The sequence below is a fragment of the Ranitomeya imitator genome, chromosome 2 (assembly GCF_032444005.1).
Source record: "Ranitomeya imitator isolate aRanImi1 chromosome 2, aRanImi1.pri, whole genome shotgun sequence".
Lineage (NCBI taxonomy): Eukaryota > Metazoa > Chordata > Amphibia > Anura > Dendrobatidae > Ranitomeya > Ranitomeya imitator.
Window position 1 is genome coordinate 303,221,295 of NC_091283.1, and position 16,750 is coordinate 303,238,044.

Below are 16,750 nucleotides of genomic sequence, written 5' to 3' on the forward strand. Positions count from 1 at the left end.
AAAAGGTTGTCTCCGTGGGGTAGGTGGTAAAGCAACAGTAACATCTGCAGAAGAAAGACCATCTTCCAGCCAAAGTAAGATGTCTACTTCTTTTCGTGGACAATCGGATATGATCCCTTTCTTACGACCATCGCTACAAGCATCGCCAAAAATTCCAGATGAGGCACAAAAACAGCAGGTGCTTGAAGGGATATCAAGTGCTCGTTCAAGTGGGCTCTCCTCCATGTCAACTTCAACATCAAAACTACTCCAGTCCTTAGAGTTGTCACCCCAATCGCAATTGCTTCCTCACAGCTCCCAAGTCTCCAGCTACACGTATGAGCATGGGGTAACACATATGGTTGAGTCTGTAGAGCAGTTTACGCATACTATAGCCTGGGAATCAGAGGTCTGCTCCAGAGCTTCTGTGAATCCAGACGAGGAAATGATCTGCACTGATGCCCAGAATCTTTGTGAGTCGGATCCAGGCCCAGATGAAGAAAGTTCTGAGCATAATGTAGACCCTCGTTCCCAAACTGTAACTTCTGTTGGTGGAGAGAATGAGGAAGATGATGATGAGACTGAGATACCTGATTGGAACAAAAACTTGACTTTTCGGTCGGGGCAGGAAGAGGTTGGCTCTGAGGACGATGGGTGTGAGAACACACAGGATGATGATGAGGTTGTAGACCCCGCTTACTGTCAACCCCCAGTCCATGAGGTCAGCAGAGGAGGTGAAGGATGCTAGCGACGAGTCTGATGACAAGGTAACGGTGCGCCTTCCTGGACAGAGACGGAGTGCTGGAAGCACGTCAACAACTGCATCCTCAACTGTGCCTCAGACCAGAAGTCGTGGTGGCTCTTCAGGTCGCATGGGCTCTAAGCCTTGCATAGCCTGGGCATTTTTTTGACATCGCAAAGGATGACATAACTCATGTTGTCTGTAAGATTTGTCAATAAAATCTCAATAGAGGCCAAAAAATCACTAGCTTGAGTACTTCATGCATGAACAATCACATGGATATGAGGCATAAGTTGCATTGGGAAGCTCACTGTGCTACAATGCGGCCTAGTGGGCCGGGTCAACCGTCTGCCCCATCAAGTGCATCTGCGTCCTCTTCATCCTCTGTGACTGTGGGGACAGCAGTCACACATGGTTTTGCATGCAGACATTCCACCTCTTTACTTGCAACAGCCAGTGTGATTGGCAGATCGTCAGGACATTTGCAAGTGGAAACACCTGCTGGTGTTGAGCATTCTCCAACATCAACACCAATTTTGATCAAGGCAACATAACATCTCCGCCTGCACCTTCCTCACAGACCAGCAGTTTGTCGGGGACTCCCTACTCAACTCCATCTAAGCACGGCAGCCAGCCCTCAGATGTGGACAAGTAAAAGACCATTTCCTCATAGCCATGACAAAGCTAAGAGGTTGAATTTCTCCATCTGCAAGCTGTTGGCTACAGAAATGCTGCCTTTCCGCCTGGTGGACACAGAGGATTTTCTAGACCTTATGTCCGTCGCAGTGCCCCAGTACCAGATGCCCAGTCGCCGCTACTTCTCAAAGAAAGTTGTGCCTGCGCTACACCAGCATGTCGCACACAGCATCACCGCTTCCATGAGAAACTTGGATGAGTAGACATGGACAGGGGCATTACATGTCGGTGACTGGGCACTGGGTAACTACGGCGACATCAGGAGAAGGGGCTGCTGTCCAAGTCTTGCCATTGCCACGAGTTGCTCATCGATCCTCTGTATCTAGAAGTTCCTCCACTGCCTCTGCCTCCTCAACCTCCTCTCGGTCCTCCACCTGCACCCAAAGACTGTCTGGTAATGCCACCCGCGTTGTAACTGCGCAGAAGGAATCCTGCACACCTCCTCACTATGCTGTCACCAGAGCTCAACGGCATCAGGCAGTGTCTACATTGTAATGTCTGGTAAATGTGAGTCACACAGCTGAGGAGTCGTGGTCAGCTCTGGAGACCGAGTTCCATCAATGGTTGTCTCCACTCAACCTGCAGCCAGGGAAGGCTGTGTGCGACAATGCTGCAAACCTGTACATCTCGTACACACACGCCTCTCCGCTTCGTACACATGCGACTCCTCTTCGTACACCTCATACACACACGCCTCTCTGCTGCGTACACCTCGTACACACACGCCTCTCTGCTCCGCACACACGCGACTCCTCTTCGTACACCTTGTACACACACGCCTCTCTGCTGCGTAAACTTCGTACACACGCAACTTCTCTCTGTACATCTCGTACACACATGGCTCTGCTCCATACACCTCGTACACACGCGACTCCTCTCTGTACATCTCGTACACACATGGGTCCGCTCCGTACACCTCGTACACACATGGCTCCGCTCCGTACACCTCGTACACACATGGCTCCGCTCCGTACACCTCGTACAAATGCTGCTCCACTCTGTACACCTCGTACACTCGCGGCTCCGCTCCGCAACCTCGTACACACGTGGCTCCGCTCCGTACACCTTGCACACACGGCTCCGCTCTGTACATCTCATACACGTGCGGCTCCATTCCATACACAAGCGGCTCCGCGCCGTACAGCTCGTACACGCGCAGCTCCATTCCGTATACGAGCAGCTCCACTCTGTACACCTTGTAAACACACGGCTCCACTTTGTACACCTCGTACACACATGGCTCTGCTCCATACACCATGTACACATACGACTCTGCTTCGTACACCTCGTACTCATGGCTCTGCTCCATACACCTCAAATACACACGGCTCCACTCTGTACACACGGCTCCGCTCCGTACACCTCGTACACACACGGCTCTGCTACATCCACACTGTAAACCCCTCCTGACCCCACACATAAACTTCCCCTCATCCAGCACTATGACAGCCAGCACAGCAGAGTCCTGCATACACTGAGGCCCCTGATCATGTGACCCCTGACTCCTCCCCTCCTGTGACCTCATCAAAGGTCCTGTGCGCACAGTGCAGCCATTCAGCTCATCTGCTGGAGTTGCTTCAAGATCAGGTAACGTTTGGCAGAAGTCTCCTGCAGAAAGTACAACTAAGTGATTGGATCCTGCAGATCTCTGGAGGTGCGGATCTCGGGACTCGGCGCTTTCTTGTGCCCATGGTACATTAACCTCAATTACCTTCCAAGTCTGTGATACTTTCTCTTCCCCTGAGCCCTCAGTGATAATAATAATTTTTTATTTATATAGCGCCAACATATTCCGCAGCGCTTTACAAATTATAGAGGGGACTTGTACAGACAATAGACATTACAGCATAACAGAAATACAGTTCAAAACAGATACCAGGAGGAATGAGGGCCCTGCTCGCAAGCTTACAAACTATGAGGAAAAGAGGAGACACGAGAGGCGGATGGTAACAAATGCTATAGTTATTCGGACCAGCCATAGTGTAAGGCTCGGGTGTTCATGTAAAGCTGCATGAACCAGTTAACTGCCTAAGCATGTAACAGTACAGACACAGGGGGCTATTAACTGCATAAAGTGAATGAGAACATTCATTTTTTTTTTTTAAATAGGCCACACAGGGATCGTTACGTTAATGCATTGAGGCGGTAGGCCAATCTGAACAAATGAGTTTTTAGGGCACGCTTAAAACTGTGGGGATTGGGGATTAATCGCATTAACCTAGGTAGTGCATTCCAAAGAATCGGCGCAGCACGTGTAAAGTCTTGGAGACGGGAGTGGGAGGTTCTGATTATTGAGGATGCTAACCTGAGGTCATTAGCGGAGCGGAGGGCACGGGTAGGGTGGTAGACTGAGACCAGAGAGGAGATGTAGGGTGGTGCTGAGCCTTGGAGTGCTTTGTGGATGAGGGTAGTAGTTTTGTACTGGATTCTGGAGTGGATGGGTAGCCAGTGTAATGACTGGCACAAGGTAGAGGCATCGGTGTAACGGTTGGTGAGGAATATGATCCTGGCAGCAGCATTCAGGACAGTGATATTACAGAGGGAGTTTCCAGAGCACTAGTGTGACGCCCCAGGGTCATGGTCGTCACAGTGGCAGTGCTTTCCTCTTGGGGAGAGATGTCATGCTTGGAAGCGATGAAGGATATCTTTCACCAGGTAAATACTGCGTACAACACGTTCACACTCCAGGCCAGAAGGGGGAGCTCTGTACCCGGATTTAGGGTGAACTCCCCTTGATATATTCTGGTTTTGGGGGGAAAGTAGTTAGTTTGTCCCAGACAGCAGACAGTGCAGAGTGTCAGAGGACCTGAAGAGAGCGGACACTGTAGTGATGGGCAGTCCGGCTCTTTTTGGTAATCCAGCCCTCATGGCTCCGCTCACCAAAAGGAGTCGGCTCTTTCGGCTCACAAAACTGCTCTTTTTGGATCCTAAATGGATCCCCATCGCATGTGTGTTCAGGCGCCCGAAACCACGCCCACCTACCAGAGAAACTCCGCCCACTTGTTAGGAACCAATGAAATAGATGAGTGGGTGGAGTTTTGCTCAGGTGGGTGGGGTTATGTCTGCCAAAGTCCGGGATTTTATGCACAGTGAAAGCTTTTCAGGGATTTTTGTGGCTCTCACTGGCGTGCCGTCTCCCATCGTTCACAGCAGGGAGACGGCTCTTTGTGTCAGATCGTTCACAACGACACATAACTAGGGGACATGCAGTGAGTGTCAGAAAGTCTGAAGGGGCCATGTAGTCCAAAGTACTACAGCTCCTGGAGGAAGAAGGAAACAGAAAGAAAGAACAGATGGTAGGAAGATTGCAGGAGGGAGAAAGCGCAGGAGTATAACACCAGTGGAGCAGAGCTGAGAAGTGGCTACCTCCCTGGCTAGTACAGATTCCGGAAGACCGTGGCCATGCTGAACTCTATAGTGGCAAAGCTGAGACCGGCAGGACAGCTGGATTGTAGATCACCTGTCCGCATTGATACCCAGGAGACACAGTGATAAATATAGGGCCTGGGTCATGATAGAGACCCTGTAAAAAGGCCCAGTTCACCTGTCATACGGGTTGTGTCCTGACCTTTATGAGGGACAGAGAGGAACTGTGAGGACCTTATTTGAAGCCTTAGGCAGTAAGAGACTACAACACCACCACACTTGGAGGAAGGCTTTCTTCTCCACCTGGTAAAGGGGACTCTGGATTTGCTTCAAAGCGGCCAGACCCTGCCTGTACCTGTTGTCTTGTGCACTGGACTGCGGTCAATCAGTTTACACCCACAGTCTACAGCTCATGCACCTCCTCGTCCTCCTCTTCAGCCTCCATCTCTGAAATCGACACATCAGTCAGAAGCTGGAATCATTGCAGCACTGCCTCAGCCAAGCAGCAACAGGCTGTGCTGAAGCTTATCTGCATAGGTGACAAACCACACAATGCAGAAGAGTTGTGGACAGTGCTGAAAGAGCAGTCAGATATTTGGATGACACCGCTGATCCTACAGACAGGCATGGTCGTGTGTGACAATGGCCGGAACCTGGTGGCGGCTCTGAGTCAAGGTGAGCTCACACACGTACCTTGCCTGGCCCATGTGCTTAACCTCGTGGTTCAACGTTTTCTGAAAAGCTGGATCTGCTAGTGAAAGTACGCCGTCTGTCTGCCCATTTTTGAAAGTCAGCTACAGCTTCAGCCGCCCTTGCTGTGCTTCAGCAGCGTTTTCAGCTAATGGCTCACCGACTGGTGTGTGATGTCCCCACAAATTGGAACTCTACACTGCATATGTTGGAAAGGATTTGTGAGCAGAAGAGGGCAGTTGTTGATTACAAACATGAGGCCGTCGATATTCAGTTCAGACTCCACACATAAGACCTCAGGAGTGGACATGGATGTCAGACATATGTACCATCCTACAAAACTTTGAGGACTGCACCAAGCTGGTGAGTGGTGATGATGCCATAATTAGCGTCACCATCCTGCTTCTCAGCATTCTGAAAACCTCTCTGGTCACAATTAAAGAGGATGCATTGCAGGCAGAGCACAAGGACATGGACCAAGGAACCATACAGGGGGATTACACTCAGCCTGTTGCCTGTTAGCAGTCTGGCACGCATGGCTGACTGTATGTAGGGCTGCGCTTCACGTGACTCTCGCATTATAAAATTTTTTGGTGACACTCATTACTGGTTGGTGACACTTCTAGACCCACACTACAAGGAGAACTTTCAATCTCTTCTGCCAGAGGCAGAGAGGTGTACTAAAATGTTGCAGTACCAGAGGGCCCTTGTAGTGGAATTAATTAGAAAATTCCCATGTGAGAACGCTGGCAGCAGAAGTCAGAGATTGTTGTATAACCAAGGAGTCCAAGCGAGAGAGACAGAAGTACAATCCAGCTCAGAAAAAGGAATGATGGCAAAGTTCTGGGACAGTTTTCTCAGACCCTCCCATCGTGCTGGCACAGAGGCAAGGGGTGCTGTCACAAGAAGTGCAATGTTTGGGAAGATGTTGAGGGAGTACCTTGCAGATCGTACAAATGTCCTTGGTGATTCCTCTGTGCCTTTTAATTATTGGGTATCCAAGCTGGATACGTGGCATGAACTGGCTCTCTGCGCCTTGGAGGTCCTGGCCTGCCCTGCTGCTAGCGTTCTGTCAGAGCAGGTTTTTAGTGCCGCTGGTGGAATTTTAACAGATAAGCGCATCCGCCTGTCAACTGAAAATGCTGACAGGCTGACTCTTATAAAAATGAACAAGGGCTGGATTGGGCAAGATTTCTGTACACCACCAAGTGAAAACAGCAAAACATAAACTGTATTACATTGTCTTTTTTGTGGAGGTGTATTGTCATGCACCTCTCCCCAACCACACATTGCTATCCGCTTCCTGATTTTGTCTGTTTGGTGTTATCCTCCTTATCCTCATCCTTATCATCCACAACCAGTACAACACCAGGGAGAACGTATTCCGTGATGTAAAAGTCACTCAATTTTTGTGCAAGGGTGTTTTTTCCTGTCTCCCATGACAGCACACCTGAGAGAGGGATCCGCCCAGTCGGGACAGGAAGCCTACTAAATTAATAGGGCGGTACCTCTCCCTCGCTTCAGTTGGGTTTCCTGTCCTGATGGGAACCCTTGTGCTGAATCACGGCGGTATTTTTGATTGAAGATTTCCACTCACCCGCTCCTGTCCCGGCACTGGAAGGGCAGGCAGGGCGCCTGTATGCCGGCCTTCAGGATGCTGGAAGCGCCGTTCGCAGATCCTGCGGGCTTTTGCGCACGTGCGGGCGTCGGGCCAGCACAGTCCGGACTCTTGGGGGCCATTCTGTGTCTGCCACGCCGCTCTCTCCCCCTCTGGACGACTTCCGGGTGCGCGGCTGATGTTGCACGCAAGGCACGCTGGGAAGGAGCGTGCCTGCGTGACGTCAGAGCAGCGCGCCGGATCCAAGATGGTGGCGCCCATGGTACGGACGCCGGAGACGATGTGGCTTCCCGGCAGTATGCAGGAGGGGAGAGGGGCATAAACGGATACCGGAAGAGGTGGGGAGCACTACGGATTACCCGTTATTTAAGGGTGGAGTCACACAGAAACTTCACTCACTTCTATACTGCCTTCCAGAGATGGATGATCGTATGGAGCAGTGGCCATTGCAGCAGCAGCAAGAGCCCTTATCAGGTGATGCACCTGCTCACCAACGTGCTAAGAAAAGTAGCCGCTCGAGTGGGAGCGGCAATCGTCCTAGCCGGATGTCACAGGACTCTTCAGCTTCCAGGAGGGACGTTGTCCGTGCTCCCAGTCAGCCTCAGAATCCGGTACCCTTCTTGGTCAGCGGGTGGTGAGTGATCTACGTGAATGTCACCCTGGTGGTAATGGGCTACATTTTCTGTTTACTTGGCAGGCACCGAGGAAGGCTAGCTCCAAGTCAAAGCATAAGAAATGTGCCCTCTGTAGAGTTCCGTTGGCAATCCAGTGGCAGTAGAATCTTTGTGTAGATTGCATCCAAAAGACTATCCAGGAAGAGACCCCTGACTTTGCCTCTAGTCTTAGGGCAATAATCAGAGCGGAAGTAGAAGGCTCTGTAAAAGCAGCCCTTAGGAAAAAGGGTAGTAAAAACCCGGAACCGGTTTCTGTTTCCGAGGGTTCTCATTCTGACGAGGAATGTCAGGAGGAACCATTATCTCCCTTCTCCTCTTCCATGTCCTCGGGTTCCTCTTCAGATAGTGATGTTGGGGGCCGTCCGTGCTTTCTAACAGAGAACACGGATAAGTTAATAAAAGCCGTCAGAGCTTCAATGGGCATAAAAGATGAAAAAGCGGCCAAATCCCTGGAGGACATTATGTTTGGGGGTTTAGAGGAAAAAAGAATCCGTACTTTCCCAGTTAACTCCAAAGTAAAAGCCCTTATAGAGAAGGAATGGAAGAAGCCGGAGAAATCGGGTAATCTACCCTCGGCTTCTAAAAGCCCTTTGAAGAAAAAGATTCAGAGACGTGGGATAAGGTTCCAAAAATTGATGGTGCGGTAGCTAGATCATCTAAAAAATGATCCCTTCCCTTAGAAGACTCTGGCGTGTTAAGGGATCCCTTAGACAAAAAATCGGACGGATTCCTGAGACACACCTGGGACTTGTGTCGCACGCTCCCTTATAGTCTGGCTACAGCAGATAGAGGAGCAATTGAAATCTAAAGCTCCAAGGGAAAAAATTTTATCCAATATAACTATGGCTAAAGGAGCAGCAGCCTTTATAGCAGATTCTTCAGCAGACTCCGTGAGGCTAGCAGCTAGAGCAGCAAGTTTATCCAATGCGGCTAGACGTGCTCTCTGGTTGAAGGGGTGCCCGGGCGACTTTCCGTCGAAGAATAGACTGTTCCATACCGTGTGACGGCCATTTCCTCTTTGGTCAAAAACTAGAAGACATTTTGGAGAAAGCAGGGGACAGGAAAAAGGGTTTACCTCGCTTTCCGGTGGACATTAGAAGACCTTTTTTTCGGAGGGGGAAATTTAGTAGAGGCCGCCCCCCAGGAGATAGGAGGAATTGGGACTCCAGAGACAGAAAAGGGTCTGGGTACATGTTTAAGGGTCCCTCGACATCAGCAAACAAGCCCTCCCAATGATGCCAGGACAGAGGTAGGGGGAAGACTCTTATTCTTTTTCCCAGCCTGGGTAAATATCTCCCCCAGTCATTGGACTCTGAAGGTTGTCAAGGACGGCCTAAAAATAGATTTTGTTTATCCACCGCGACAGACTTTTGTTTTAACATCCCAAAGAAAAACCCCGGAAGAACAGCTAACCTTGGAAGCAGAGGTATGGGAGCTGGTGTCAAAGCGAGTTCTGGTAGAAGTCCCGGGGGAAGAGGAGGGAAAAGGTTTTTATTCCCCTCTTTTTTTTTATATGAAAACCGGACGGGTCACTAAGAACTATTGTCAATTTAAAAAATCTCAATCAGTCGGTAGTGAACTGCTCCTTCAAAATGGAGTCGGTATATACAGCGATAAAACTCTTGTTCCCAAACTGCTTCATGGCAGCTATAGACTTAAAGGACGCCTACTACCATGTCCCAATCCATCGGGACTACCAAACATTTCTAAGAGTAGCAGTTTATGTCCAAGGAAGTCTCAGGCACTATCAATACGCTGCCCTCCCATTCGGCCTGTCAATAGCGCCAAGAATATTCACCAAGCTAATGTCAGAGGTCATGTCCTTCCTCCGTTCTTGGAACGTGGTTATAGTCCCGTATGTAGATGACTTCCTTATAATAGGGAATTCAGCAGCACACTGCCTGGCACAAATAAAAGAGGTCACGGCAACGCTAGAGGTGTTGGGGTGGAAAATAAATCTCACCAAATCAAGGTTGACGCCGGAGTTAGTTCAGTCCTTTCTGGGCTTAGTTCTGGACTCCAGGCGTCAGCTTTGTCTCCTACCAGAAAACAAATTGGTCAAAATTCAAAATCTGGTGGAGTCGGCAAATCAACACCCTGTAATGACACTGAGAAAGGCAATGTCCCTGTTGGGTTCTCTGACATCCTGTATACCCGCAGTGAGATGGGCGCAGTTTCTTCTAAGACAGTTACAGTGGGAGGTCCTGTCAGCACAAAAGTGGTTAAAAGGGCATTTAGAGGGAAAGCTATGCCTTTCATTGGATGTAACAGATTCCTTAAAATGGTGGGCAGTAAAAGATCATTTGGCGTCGGGGGTCCAGTGGGTAATTCCGATAGAGCAGGTCATCACCACAGACACAAGCGGTACAGGATGGGGGCTCATTTAGGAACTCTCTCAGTTCAGGGATCCGACTGGAATCAGAGCAGGCGTCTAATTTAATAGAATTATGGGCTGTAGAGAGAGCTATAAAACATTTCCTCCCTATCATTCAGGGTCACCATACCAGAGTCATGTCAGACAATCACGCAGTGGTGGCGTATATCAACCACCAAGGGGGGACGAGATCCCCTTCCCTTATGAAGTCAGCGTCTTTCCTCCTACAACTAGCAGAGCACCACCTACTATCCCTCTCCGCTCTTCACATAATGGGAGTCGAGAATACGAAAGCGGACTAAGTCGCAAGACACTGAGACAGGGAGAGTGGTCGTTGAATCCCCAGGTGTTTCAACAGATAGTACAGGCTTGGGGCATACCTGTAATAGATTTATTTGCCACTCTGAACAATAGGAAAGTGGAAAGTTTCTGTTCGTTAGACCCGAGAGAGAAACCTTTTGCAGTGGATGCTCTTCAAATTCAATGGAAATTCAGTCTTGCTTATGTTTTTCCACCAATAGCGATGATTCTGGCAGTGATAAGGAAGATCAGAATGGAGCAGGCCAGAGTAATTTTGATTGCTCCATTTTGGCCGAAAAGACCTTGGTTTTCCCTCCTAAGACAGATGTCAATAACCGATCCATGGATTCTGCCAGAAATTCCGGACCTTCTTACCCAGGGTCCAATATGCCACTCTCAGATGAAGGGCTTCCATCTTGCAGCCTGGAATTTGAGAGGGCATAACTGAGTAGGCAGGGGTTTTCACGAGGGTTAGTCTCCACCTTGTTGAAAAGTAGAACACCAGTCACAACAAGAATTTATGGTAGAACATGGAAAAAGTTTTGGGATTTTTCAGGGCAACCTTTGGGGGACGAGGCTCCTGTGGGTACTATTTTAGAATTTTTACAAGCGGGTTTACAACTTGGGTTGGCAACTAATACGCTCAAAGTACAAGTATCGGCATTAGGAGCCTTGTATAATTGTAATCTGGCCTCCAATAGGTGGGTGTCCCGCTTTATAAAATCTTGTAGTAGGTCTAGACCAGTAGTAATTCAGAAGGTTCCCCCGTGGGATTTAAATCTGGTGTTAGAGGCTCTAACTAGAAGTCCATTTGAACCTTTACAGGAATCATCGGTAAAAATACTCACTCTTAAAACAGTGCTTCTGTTGACATCAGCCCGTAGGGTGAGTAACTTGCAAGCCCTGTCTATCTCCCCTCCTTACACGCAAATATTTGATGACAGAGTAGTACTCAGACCAGATCCGGCATATCTGCCGAAAGTGGTACTTAAGTTCCATAGGAGTCAAGAAATTGTATTACCCTATTTTTGTGATAATCCTAAGAACCCAGGGGAAGAGAAATTTCATACACTGAATGTAAGAAGAGCTATTTTGCAGTACATATCTTTGACTAGTCAGTGGAGGAAGGATCAGTCCCTATTTGTAGCTTTCCAGGGTAGCAGGAAGGGATATGGGGTATCCAAAGGTACTATTGCTAGGTGGATTAGGGAGGCTATTACCTTATCCTATGCTTCACGTGGTGCCCCGATCCCTGAAGGCATCAAGGCTCACTCCACCAGAGCTGTGGCTACTTCCTGGGCAGAGAAGGCAGAGGTATCAATTGATCAAATTTGTAAGGCCGCTACCTGGTCCTCACTGTCTACCTTCTTTAGACACTACTGACTAGATCTATCCTCAACTGACCTTACCTTTGGTAGAAGGGTTCTACAAGTGGTGGTCCCTCCCTAAGGTGTTTCTTTCTCCAAAAATCTCTCAGGTGTGCTGTCATGGGAGACGGGAAAACACCAAGGTTACTTACCGGTAGCCGGTTTTTCCGGAGCCAATGACAGCACCTGTATATTCCCTCCCTTCTTTTTTTCACCCTTTGGTGCGCACTTTTAGCTGGGTGTTTTTAGTTATTATTGTGATGTGGTGGTAGATTGCCATGTGTACTAACCAAGGGGGCCTCTCATGCTCTGAAAACCAACTGAAGCGAGGGAGAGGTTCCGCCCTTTTATTTCAGTAGGTTTTCTGTCCCAACTGGGCGGATCCCTCTCTCAGGTGTGCTGTCATGGGCTCCGGAAAAACCGGCTACCGGTAAGTAACCTTGGTGTTTCAGATGCTCGTTACTAATTAGAAACCAAAATAAACTCCCCCAGGGGGAACTGTGGAGATGTAGATGTACATATATTTTTTTCCATTTATTCTTACATATTCCAGTTTTAATAACTCTGCACCGTCCCTTTATGACCCAGTGCATACCTCTACAATATGAAAATATTGAAATACTATTATATATTTTTTGTGATATCCCTGACTCTGAGCTATTGTCAGGGACAAACATATCTCGTTGGACACAATCTGGCATCATATATATGAACCTGTGTCCGCCCCTCCCTTTTGTTATTTACTTTCATCGGTGGATTCACATTATTTATATATATATATATATCAGTATGATTTATCTTAGTCTCCTCATTCTCTACTACCAGATCACCAGGCTTAACGTCTTCTGTGCCGCTACAGGCAGTTAAATTTTTGGCAAGGGTGTCTGTGATGCCCATAGTATATTTTAAAAAAATGTATCCCCCTTGGCGAAATGTTTGTCAGCCCATGCACTGCGTGTATGGGCATTACAAGTCTAGGAGACACACTCCTTTGGGCCGGGGTCACACTAGAGAGAAATATGGACATATGAGAGGCGCAAAAACAACGCATTACACTTGGACCAATGTTTCTCTATGGGGCAGCTCTCATCGGCCGTATATTTCTCGGCTGTATTTTACGGGCTGAGAAAATAGCAGCATGCTGCGATTGTCAGCGTATTCCTCCAAAAATACGCCAATGCAATGCAAAATAATCGTCTACACATAGTATAGGGGTGTGTGTGTATGTACAGTGGGGCAAAAAAGTATTTAGTCAGTCAGCAATAGTGCAAGTTCCACCACTTAAAAAGATGAGAGGCGTCTGTAATTTACATCATAGGTAGACCTCAACTATGGGAGACAAACTGAGAAAAAAAAATCCAGAAAATCACATTGTCTGTTTTTTTTATCATTTTTTTTGCATATTATGGTGGAAAATAAGTATTTGGTCAGAAACAAACAATCAAGATTTCTGGCTCTCACAGACCTGTAACTTCTTCTTTAAGAGTCTCCTCTTTCCTCCACTCATTACCTGTAGTAATGGCACCTGTTTAAACTTGTTATCAGTATAAAAAGACTGACTAAATACTTTTTTGCCCCACTGTATGTGTGTATATATATATATATATATATATATATATATATAATGCCAGTGAGATAGGTATATATACAGTACAGACCAAAAGTTTGGACACACCTTCTCATTTAAAGATTTTTCTGTATTTTCATGACTATGAAAATTGTAAATTCACACTGACGGCATCAAAACTATGAATTAACACATGTGGAATTATATACTTAGCAAAAAAGTGTGAATCAACTGAAAATATGTCTTATATTCTAGGTACTTCAAAGTAGCCTCCTTTTGCTTTGATGACTGCTTTGCACACTCTTGGCATTCTCTTGATTAGCTTCAAGAGGTAGTCACCGGGAATGGTTTTCACTTTACAGGTGTGCCCTTTCAGGTTTAATAAGTGGGATTTCTTGCCTTATAAATGGGGTTGGGACCATCAGTTGTCTTGTGCAGAAGTCTGGTGGATACACAGCTGATAGTCCTACTGAATAGACTGTTGGAATTTGTATTATGGCAAGAAAAAAGCTAAGTAAAGAAAAACGAGTGGCCATCATTACTTTAAGAAATGAAGGTCAGTCAGTCCGAAAAATTGGGAAAACTTTGAAAGTGTCCCCAAGTGCAGTTGCAAAACCATCAAGCACTACAAAGAAACTGGCTCTTATGAGGACAGCCCCAGGAAAGCAAGACCAAGAGTCACCTCTGCTACTGAAGATAAGTGTGTCCGAGTCACCAGCCTCAGAAATCGCAGGTTAACAGCAGCTCAGATTAGAGACCAGGTCAACGCCACACAGAGTTCTAGCAGCAGACACATCTCTACAACAACTGTTAAGAGGAGACTTTGTGCAGCAGGCCTTCATGGTAAAATAGCTGATAGGAAACCACTGCTGAGGGGAGCCAACAAGCAGAAGAGACTTGTTTGGGCTAAAGAACACAAGGAATAGACATTGGACCAGTGGAAATCTGTGGTTTGGTCTGATGAGTCCAAATTTGAGATCTTTGGTTCCAACCACCGTGTCTTTGTGTGATGCAGAAAAGGTGAACAGATGGACTCTACATGCCTGGTTCCCACCGTGAACGTGAAGCATGGAGGAGGAGGTGTGATGGTGTGGGGGTGCTTTTTTGGGGACACTGTTGGGGATTTTTTCAAAATTGAAGGCATACTGAACCAGCATGGCTACCACAGCATCTTGCAGCGGCATGCTATTCCATCCGGTTTGCGTTTAGTTGGACCATCATTTATTTTTCAACAGGACAATGACCCCAAACACACCTCCAGGCTATGTAAGGGCTATTTGACCAAGAAGGAGAGTGATGGGGTGCTACGCCAGATGACCTGGCCTCCACAGTCACCAGACCTGAACCCAATCGAGATGGTCAACAAGGGCCAACAAGTGCTAAGCATCTCTGGGAACTCCTTCAAGACTGTTGGAAGACCATTTCCGGTGACTACCTCTTGAAGCTCATCAAGAGAATGCCAAGAGTGTGCAAAGCAGTCATCAAAGCAAAAGGTGGCTACTTTGAAGAACCTAGAATATAAGACATATTTTCATTTGTTTCACACTTTTTTGTTAAGTATATAATTCCACATGTGTTAATTCATAGTTTTGATGCCTTCAGTGTGACTGTACAATCTTCATAGTCATGAAAATACAGAAAAATCTTTGAATGAGAAGGTGTGTCTAAACTTTACTACTGTACTGTATGTGTGTGTGTGTGTGTGTGTATATATATATATATATATATATATATATATATATATATATATTATATAATTGTCTAAAGGTCACTTCCGTCTTTCTGTCTGTCTGTCACAGATATTCATTGGTCGCGGCCTCTGTCTGTCAGGGAAATCCAAGTTGCTGTTTTGCTGACGTTTTTATTGATACAATTTTTGTGTAGATACAGTGTTTTGATTGCTTGTTATTGCATTTTAATGCAATGTTGCGTCGACCAAAAAAAATGTATTCTTTTGTTTTTACTTTATTTGTCGTTACGCTGTTTACAGATCAGATGAATTATTTTTATAAATAGATTAGGCAATAATGAAGTAAGCGATACCAAATATAAGTATTTTTTGTTTTTGAATGGGGTCATGATTTAAACTTTTATATACAGTATGTATAGCACTCATGCTCTGTTCACATTGCTTAACAGCGCAGATCCATTCAGTCCCACCATCCAACACAAGAGACGCTCTCACAAATCACTTAACCATCTGCTCACTCTTTCTATCCTCCTCCTAGTCGCTGGAGACATCTCTCCAAACCCCGGCCCCCCATGTTATAACCAGTCAAACCTTCCAATTACTACACCCAGAAACCCCTCTAACCTTTTTAATATTCCCTGCATGCCTTCTGTCTCTTTGAATTGTGCCCTTTGGAATTCTCGATCTGTGTGTAATAAACTCTCCTTCATCCATGACTTCTTCCTTTCTAATTCTCTTAATCTCCTGGCTCTTACTGAAACCTGGATCCAGCAGTCAGACACCACCGCTGCTGCTGCTTTTTCATATGGTGGACTACATTTTTCTCATACCCCAAGATCGGACAACAGAGCAGGTGGAGGCGTTGGTCTGCTCCTTTCACCCAAATGTACTTTCCAAGTTATCCCCCAAGTACCCTCACTTGTCTTCCCTTCCTTTGAGGTCCATGTGGTCAGACTCTACATCCCCTTCTCCATGCGAGTGGCGGTGGTGTATCATCCTCCCGGCCCCTCTCATCAGTTCCTGGATCACTTTGCCACCTGGCTTCCACACTTTCTCTCCTGTGATATCCCCACCCTCATCATGGGTGATTTCAACATCCCCATTGCTTCTCCCCTCTCCCCATCTGCTTCTCACCTTTTATCTCTATCCTCCTCTTTAGGCCTCTCGCAGCATACTAACTCTCCAACGCATGAAGATGGAAACTCCCTTGACTTGGTCTTCTCCTGGCTTTGCTCAGTGGATGATTTCACAAATTCCCCTCTCCCACTCTCTGACCACAACCTTCTTTCATTCTCTATCAAGAACTGCCATCCCGCTCAGGTCACCCCCACTTTCCACACTTATAGAAACATACAGGCCATTAACACCCAGAAACTTATGAAGAACTTGCAGTCCTCATTGGCCCCAATCTTCTCCATCTCATGTCCTGATTCTGCTCTGAAGCATTACAATGAAACCCTGCAGAGTGCTCTGAATGAAGCTGCTCCTCCTATACATAAAACAACTCCGCACAGACGGCAACAACCTTGGCACACGCTGCAAACACGTTTCCTGCAGCGGTGCTCCAGGTGCGCAGAACGTCTGTGGAGAAAATCTAATCTACCCGAAGATTTCATCCATTATAAGTTCATGCTAAAGACATACAACTCTGCCCTTCAACTTTCCAAACAAACCTATATCAACACCC

The 16,750-nt window shown here is 47.0% G+C and overlaps 1 protein-coding gene across 1 annotated transcript in view; it reads left to right on the forward strand.

Moving 5' to 3' along the window:
• The first annotated feature begins 3,002 nt into the window (after positions 1-3,002).
• LOC138666455 (zinc finger protein 665-like) overlaps positions 3,003-16,750 on the forward strand; it is a 309,850-nt gene continuing 296,102 nt past the window's right edge. Inside the window, exon 1 of the mRNA XM_069754679.1 lies at positions 3,003-3,109. The gene's annotated coding sequence lies outside the window, so the exon portion shown is untranslated. The remainder of the gene's footprint in view (positions 3,110-16,750) is intronic.